The 9,082-nt window shown below is 37.1% G+C and overlaps 1 non-coding gene across 1 annotated transcript; it reads left to right on the top strand.

Annotated features, from left to right (window-relative positions):
• The first annotated feature begins 3,759 nt into the window (after positions 1 to 3,759).
• LOC112423442 (U2 spliceosomal RNA) lies at positions 3,760 to 3,956 on the top strand. Its single transcript, XR_003013926.2, has one exon. It is a non-coding gene; the product is annotated as a U2 spliceosomal RNA (small nuclear RNA).
• The last annotated feature ends 5,126 nt before the right edge of the window (positions 3,957 to 9,082 follow it).

The raw sequence follows: 9,082 nt of genomic DNA, 5'->3' as shown, positions 1-9,082 counted from the left end.
CCCAAATGAGGAATGCGTTGTCTCCAAAATCCGAGTAGGGCCACTAGGCATCATGCTTCTTTCTTGGTTGTAGGAGGGGCCAAATACAGCAACTTATCTTTCACCTTAGAAGTAATATCTCAACAGGCCCCACACCACTGGAACCCTGGAAATTTACTGAGTTAGAAGTTCCCGGAATTTTAGTCAAATTTATTTCCCATCCTCTGGCACACAAATGTCTCACTAATAAGTCCAGTGTGTTTGCTACTTCTCAGTCACTGGATTCAATCTGTATAATGTCATAAATATAATGGACTAGTGTGATATCTTGTGGAAGGGAAAAATAATCAGGTCTCTCTGAAAAAGATTATGACACGAGGCTGGAGAGATAATATACCCCTGAGGTAGGACCGTAAAGGTATATTGCTGGCCTTGCCAGCTGAAGGCAAATTGCTTCTGTTGAGCCTTATGGACAGGAATGGAGAAAAGAGAATTTGCCAAATCAATGGCTGTATACTAGGTACCAGGAGATGTATTAATGTGCAATGAAACCACATTTGGTACAGCAGCTGTAATTGGAGTCACCACTTGGTTAAGCTTAGGATAATCCACTGTCATTCCTCAAGATCCATCTGTCTTCTGCATAGGCCAAGTAGGAGAGTTGAATTGGGATGTGGTGGGAATAACCACTACTGCATCTTTCAATTCCTTTATGGTCGCACTAATCTCTACAAACCCTCCAGGGATGTGATATTGTTTTTGAGTCACTATTTTTCTAGGTACAGACAACTCTAATGGCTTCCATTTGGCCTTTCCCACCATAGCAGTCCTCGCCCTACCAGTGAGGGAGTCAATTATGGGTTCTGCCAGCTGCTTAGTATGTCTATGCCAATTATGAATTATGGCACTTGGGAAGTGACCACAGGATGAGTCTAGGAACCCACTGGACCCACTGTAAGTCAGACCTAAGCTAAGACTCCATTAATTACCTGACCTCCATGAGCCCCTATTTTAACTGAAGGATCACAATGACATTTTGGGTCCCCTGGAATCAACATCAGCTCAGAGCCAGTGTCCAGTAGTCCCTGAAATGTCTGATCATTTCCCTGTGCCTATTGAAGTCATGCTGGCAAAAGGCCATAGGTCTCCTTGGGGAAAGATGAGAGAAAGAAAAACAGCATAAATTGTCAGTAGTGTAGTGAGGTTCTTTCTCAAAGGGATGCTGACCCCCCTTCATTCAAGGGAGTCTGGGTCTGTAAACTGGTTCAGGTCTGGAAATTGATGAGGGGCCATGATTCTCTGTTATTATAAATCAAATTAGTCTTTTGTGCACTCCACCTGGAAGTTTTCTGCTTATATAAATTAAATAAGAATGCAGTAGGCTCCCTATCAATTTAATCACGGTGCTTATAGGAGCACCGTGATTAATTAGCCAGTGCCAGAGTTCTGCAGGAGTCAGGCTTTTCTGATTGCTGCTTGGTCTCTGTTGTCCATTATGGTAGCTATGACCACATTGCCTTTGATGGGTGAGTGCCACCACTTGGCCCCTGCCACCTTGGGGCCCAATTATTCCCATTGCATTTAAATTGTGTAGTTGAGTAACTGCAGTTTTTATTGTAAGATCTGGCATGCAGAAAAGAGGAATCTCAGAGCTCTTCAAGGATGCAGGTGCTGCCTCACAAATATGGTTTCCAGAGTACTGATCAAGGGTATATCTTCTGGACTCTCCCAGCTGGGATGAGTAGGTCTAAAGTGACTGATCCACTCCAGCATCCCAATCTCCCTAAGCCTTTGGGTTTCTTCTTCTACATTAAACCAAGGGGAATCAGGCATTTCCAGCTTGCTCACAGTGGGCCATCTTTTAATTAATATTTAAGCTAACCAACCAAATACACTATTAGAACCTTTTTTAACTCCCCAAGCTGCAACATTAAATGGAGTATCTGTGTTTAGTGGCCCCAAATCAATAGATTCAGCTTTATCCAATTCCATGTTCCTTCAACCATTATCCCACACCCTTAATATACTTTCTCATGCCTGTTTTCCAGATTTCTGCTTATATAAATTAGAAAACTCAAGCAGTTCTTTTGGAGTGTAGCACACCTCCTTGTGGGTCAAACTCTGAACCTCATCTCTAGAGTCTTGCTGAGACTTTACTCTAGTTATAGTTCTAGAAGCAAGCCGGGTTGTTGGGGTGGGCCCTGAGGAGAATCAACATTGTCTTGCCTGGCAACTGCCTCAGGAAAAGCCATCACTGTTGACTGAGGCAGCACAGGGTTTATCTTCTCAGATAAATATAGAGCGACTGATGGCAGCATGGGTCCGGGAGGAGATGTTGCCACTACTGGGAATGTGCAAGTTGTTTCTTCTGGCAAAAAAAAAAAAAAAGGTTCATAAGAGTTTACAAGCTCTGTGTCTCCAGGTTCATCAGGGTCCTCCCGCACATCCCCATTCCAAGTTGCAGGGTCCTATTCTTTTCCAATCAATGCCCTCACTTTAACAGTAGACACCTGGTGAGCCTGTGCATGCACCTTTTGTTGCAGGTCAGCCACTCTCATGATAAGAGCTTGTGTCTGTTTTTCCACAATTTCAGCTCTTTCTCTATAGGAGATAAGACTGTCACTCAGGGAAATCTTAGTAGATTAGATTAGATTAGAAGATTTCAGGCTCTATTTCTGCTTCTGAAGCAGGGAGTTAAAATCCCTGAATTCATCATTTTCTTTCATCACTTTGTCAGTGAACTTAGGAGCAACCAACCAGGTTCATTATGGTCCTTGGTTCTCCACATGTTGTCAAAGGTATTATGCATAGAGTAAAAAAACTCCTTGCTTCTCATGAGTGGTGAACCAAGAGTGTCAAATACATTTATTTTTCATAACTCTCTGAACACTTCACACCAAGGATGATCAGTGTTCTCCGTACTATTAGAAGTAGATTCCTTAGCTTTTGGGGGTCTAATCATATTAAGCAGCCAACTCCAGAAACCTCAAAACCAATGAAAGGACTTTATCCTTAATATCATTTTCCACTAGCACCACTCTTGGTACCAAAATCTGTATTAGTCAGGGTTCTCTAGAGGGACAGAACTAATAAGATAGAGGTATATATAAAAGGGAGTTTATTAAGGAGTATTGACTCAAGCAATCACAAGGTCCCACAATCAGATGTCTGCAAGCTGAGGAGCAAACAAACCTGTTCAAGTTCCAAAGCTGAAGAACTTGCAGTCTAATGTACAAGGGCAGGAAGCATTCAGAATGGGAGAAAGATGTAGGCTGGCAGGCTAAGCCAGGCTCATATTTTCACATACTTCACCCTGCTTTGTATTCTGGCCACATTGACAGCTGATTATATTGTGTCCACCCACATTAAAGTGGATCTGTTTTTCCCAGTCTACTGACTCAAATGTTAACCTGCTTTGGCAACGCCCTCACAGATACACCCAGGAACAATACTTTGCATCCTCCAATCCAATCAAGTTGACACTCAGGGTTAACCATCATGCCCTCAGAGTATTTAGATCCACAATTGAATGTATATGAAAATAGAATTTAGAAATCAAGTAATTAAAATATGGTGAATTATAAATAAAATGGAATGTTTCTTCAATTGCTAAAATATTAAATTATGTAATATAATAGAAAATATAATAAAAAGTCAAAATACAAAAAAATAGAAAAACAAAAATTTTCAAAGGAGAGATCAAGCCAAGTATTTAACAGGTTTAACAGGTGTCTCATAATGTTTCCAAAAGAGAAGAAATAAAATAAAGAAATATTGAGGATCACTTCTTGGTCTTTTTGCTAAGATCAACTGTAGTATCTGTTTTTGTCAGTTTAATGTGTGATTCATCCCTTATCGGAGACAACATATTAAATGGACTTTTGGAACTAGGAGATGGACTAGAAAGTTGCTCCACCTACTTCATGCCTCCACACGTTGACTTGATATTGCAGTACTTCCACAAAAAAGAAAAGAAAGGAAAGATTGGGGAGAAATGTACAGTGTAAATATTTCCAGAAAATTTCTGAAATGAAGACAATTTTATTTAATGATTTGATGGTATGTTTGATATTCAGATTGACTTTGGTAATGTCAGTCTCAACTATTCAATAAAACTCTAATTTAGATATTGCTATGATAGTGTTTCAGAGATGTAAATAAAGCCCCTAATCGGTTGACATTAAGTAAGAAAGATTACGGTATTTTTTGTTATCCGGGTGGGCCTGATTGAATCAGCAAGAGAGAGAAGTAATTCCTTCAGTAGATGAGCTCATCTTTCCTATGGATTGTGAACTTAACCTATCCAGGCCCTTGAATCATAGAAATCTCTTTATATGTGTATGTAAGCATATAAATATGCATGTGCATACACACATATCTCTTTCATGCAGGTTCTCTTTGCCTTCTTGAACCACAAGTGTTATACCAATTGAATGGGCTGATTTAGAGACTTCATTAACACAATAATGAAGGGAGCATGACGTTCAAAAATTTCAGAATACCTAAAGAATTAAAGAAAAATCAAAAAAAGAAAAAAAGAAAAGATGAGGGAAATATGTTACACATATACAAGTTCCCAGGACCCAAGTAGCATTAAAACATTCAACAATGCTAAAGTATAGTCTATGATGCAAAAGTGACTTTAATCACCTGAAGTAAAATAATTTATAAACAAAAACTGTATAGTCCATTTTATGGGTTGAAATGCATCATCCTTAAAATGTATATGTTGAAGTCCTTAGTCCTAACTCCCAGTTCTTCATGACATAATCTTTTTTGGAAATAGGGTCAATGTGCACATAATTAGCACTGGAGTTCAGAAAACGATACCCCAAAAAGAAAGCATCAGCAATAGCCCGCAGAAGCAATTTTTTTCTGTAATCTTCCCTTGTCCTCCTGTCTCTCATTTCCATTCTACCAAAAGAGTAGCCACAGAAACTAGAATTTCTGTCTCCAAGGTGGGTCATAGAAACCAGAACCTCTTTTCCCAAAAGCCAGCCATGAAACCTATAAGTAGTCTATGTAAAAACTGGCCATAAAGAAATTATCTGACCTACCTGGTTTGACTATGAGAAAGGCCCTGTCCCATACCAAGAAAAAAAGAAATGCATGCTCAGACAGGCCAAGAAAAATCTAGACAGACAAGTTTTACTGGGTTTCCCGACTAAATCTATGAATCAATTAACCTATCTGTTAACATTAGATAATATCCTTTGTATGTAATCATATTTCTACATGGCTGTCCAAACATTGCTGAACACAGCATAAAAATGAACAATTTCCTCTGCATCTTCAGGTCTTTATTTTTAAGGCTACTATACATATAATGTTATTTAAATTTGTATGTCTTTTCCCATATTAATCAATCTAATTCATATCATTGTCTTTCGGTGAACCCCCAGGGACCCAAGGGTCTTGGCCACTAAATTAGTTAGGTGAGATTATAGTGAAATAGGATGGGCCTCTAGTCCAATATCATGCTCTTATAAAAAAGGGAGACTTGGACATAGACACACATATAGAGAGAACATCATAAAGAGATGAAGGCTGAGGCTAAGAGATGCTTCTATAAGCCAAGAAATACCAAAGAAGATCATCATACCACTGGAAGCTAGGCGAGAGGCATGAAGGCATTTCTTCCTTACAGCCTCTAAGACACCTGAAGTGGAACCAGTCCCCTAGACACAATGATCTTGGATTTCTAGCCTCCAAAACTGTGTGACAATCAATTTCTGCTGTTCAAACTACTCAGTTTGAGGCAGTTTGTTAAGAAGTCCTGACAAATTCACAGTCTAATAAATTAACAAACAGAAATAAGAAAGATTGCAAACACTTCCAGAGGTGCAAAATATTTAATTTCCCTGTATCCTTCCTTCCAGAAAGCTAATGCAGAATACATTTCACATAAAAAAGAAATAAATTAACGAAGCAAAAAAAGGACTAAATACAAGATAAAGACTAAAGAATTTTCCAGAATGATATTAAAAGGAAGTGTGAGTGAGGATGCCAGCTCTGCAGCTGGCAGTGTTCTAGCCACATGTATAGGAGCCAAAGGATAGAGGACTCATAGAGGAATAGCCACATGATCAAATATGGAAGGATAGATTCCATGATGCGCTTAACATTGAGAAGAGATTTAGAATTCTGTTGAAAAATTTAGGAAAAAATGGGTACTGAAAAACTTAGGCAAGGCTGGGCATGGTGGCACATGCCTATAATCCCAGCTACTGAGAGACTGAGGGAGGAGAATCACTTTAACGCGGGAGGGGGGAGCTGCAGTGAGCTGAGATGGCGCCACTGCACTCCATCCTGGCGACAAGAGCAAGACTTTGTCTCAGAAGAAAAAAAAAAAAAAACTTAAGCAAATGAAAGCAAGGCAGTCATTGGGTGCAAAAACTATTAAGAAAGGATGGAAATGAAATCATACTAGAGTATGTGGCTTCTATCTGTGAACAATAAGAACATAATCATAATTATATAAAAATGATATAAACTTAACAATATGTGAGGTATAATCACATTTGATCATGTGGGGGGAAAGAAGATATGTGTGAGCCTGGGCATAAAGAAATGAAACCTAAAATATCATTATACATCATTGAGAATGGTTCAATAATTTTAGTTTATGAAATCAAGAAATGATAGAAAAATTTCAAAAATATGATGATAGATACCTGAAGAAATAATTCAATAGTGTCTGAAGCTGGGAAATATTATACCAGCATGTAGGAATATTTTAAGTATAAGCTTTGGAATAGCATTTTATTTATAAATTTTATGCATTCATTAAACTAATGGCAAGTATTTTTCTTAATAAACTGCTTAGGACACTCTTCAAATAAGTCAAAAATGAAAAACTGTGTGATTATAACTTTTTTAAAACACTACCTTAAAAGTACATTTACTTGTAAATAAAGCAGAAATAAGATATATGAATATAAATAAACTTATATAATCTTACTCTCTGGGTAGAATTCTGTAATTCTAGAAAGGAAATGTGATAAGGAGTTCTTATGTACAATCTTCAACGCAAGATGAATTAACTGGCTGTTATATAAAGATAAAGGGGGTGTTTTGTATGCAAATTTGACTTTAGGATGATAAACAAAACCTTATGTTTCAATATTTTAATTGAGAGAATATACATATGTCACTTAAGTCACCATTTTAATGTGTACAATTCAATGGTCTTTAGTGGGTTCACAAAGTTGTCCAGATATTACCACTAATTTCAAAGCTTTTTCATCACTTCCCCCACCAAAAAAAAACCATCCCAGTTAGCACTCGCTCCCCAGTCCTTCATCTTCCTTATGTCCCACTGGATGCTGGGAGCGAATATCAACATTCTGTCTTTAGGGATTTGCTTATCTGAACATTTCATATAAACTGCATCATGCAATATATTAACTTTGTCTCTAGATGCTTTTATTTAGCACAATAGTTTCAAGCTTCATGCATATTGTAGCATGTATCAATATCATGTTCATTTTTATGACTCAATGATATTTAATTATATAGATACCTAATTTTGGTTAGCTATTCATTAGTTGATGGACATTTGATTTTTTCCCCACTTTTTAGCTTTTATGAATAATGTAATGAACATTTGTGTATAAGTTATTGTGTATAAAATATTCATTTAGTCCTTTGGAATATAAATCTATTATCATAATTACTGGGTCATATTGTAACTGGGTCAATGATTAAGTTTTTCAGAAATTGTCAAAATGTTTTCTAAAGTATCTGTACCATTTTACATTCCCACCATCAATGTATGAGTATCCCAATTTCTCAGCATCTTTGCCAACACTTATTAATGTCTGTTCTTTTATTATATTCACCAAGTGATTTATAAAGTTGAATCTTTTGTGGTATTGATTTACTTTTCTCTAGTTACTAATGATATTGAACATATTTTTATATGCTTATTGGTCATCTGCATATCTTCTTTGGAGAAATGACTATATATTCCTTTGACCATTTTAAAAATCGGTTTATTTATATTTTTATTTTAGAGATTTTTTATTCTTGTCAATATGAAAATTAAAATCTTCCTTGGAATATGTTGATTTTTACGAAGAACTGAAATGGGACAAAAATATCTTCATAATCTATAGCTACTTGAAGAGGTCTATCCACCTATGTTTTTTTCAGATCTTCTTGTTACCAGTTTCTCAACTGCCTCTTTTAAGTTACCTGATCTTTAAACCAATCTATTAAACACTTGATATTAATGAGTATGATTTTGTACCTCTAACCATCATGCCTTTTTTCTATTTGTTTTCTATATGTAATAGGTCATTTGTTTTTTTTCCCTCTGTTCTCCCTAACTGCCCACTTTTGTGATAGATATTCTCTAGTGTGCCATTTTAATTCCATTGCCAATTATATATGTGTGTATGTGTGTGTGTGTGTGTATTCACACACACACACATGCACACACACATATAATTGGTAGTTTCTAGTAGTTTCTGTCAGGATTATAATTTACGGCTGAATTGATAATGATCTAGTTTGGATTAATAGCAAATTAATTTCAATAGTATGCAAGACATTTGCCCTTACATATAACATTCTTTTCTCCCTCCTCCTTTTTGCTGATCTAGTCCTACAAATTACATCTTTATACTTTCCATTCTCTGTTAGTTTATTTTGTGTTGCTAGAAAATAAAATCTGAGACTGGATAAATTATAAGGAAAAAAAGTTAATGTAGCTCACAGTTCTAGAGGTCGAGAAGTTCAAGGGCTTCTGGCCAGGGCTTTCATGTTGCAACAAAACATGGCTGGGAAGGTCAAAGGGGAAGTGAACACATGCGAAGAGGGAAAACCTGAAGGGTGTCCTCAGGCTTTATAACAATCCACTCTCTCAGGAACTAATCCATTACTGTGAGAACAACTGCAGTCTCATGAGAGCAAGAAGTCACTCACTACCTGGAGAACAGCACATAGCCATTCCTAAGGGATACATACCTGTGACCCAAATACCTTCCTGTAGGCACCACCTGCCAGCACCACCATTTTCGGAATCAAATTTTCAACATGAACTTTTGGTCTGGACAAATAAACCATAGCCAAGCCATACCACATGCCCAAGAACACAGAC

This window comes from Macaca nemestrina, chromosome 3 (assembly GCF_043159975.1).
Source record: "Macaca nemestrina isolate mMacNem1 chromosome 3, mMacNem.hap1, whole genome shotgun sequence".
NCBI classification, from domain to species: Eukaryota; Metazoa; Chordata; class Mammalia; order Primates; family Cercopithecidae; genus Macaca; species Macaca nemestrina.
Note: the sequence above shows the minus strand (reverse complement) of the source record. Positions and strands in the feature narration are given on the sequence as shown.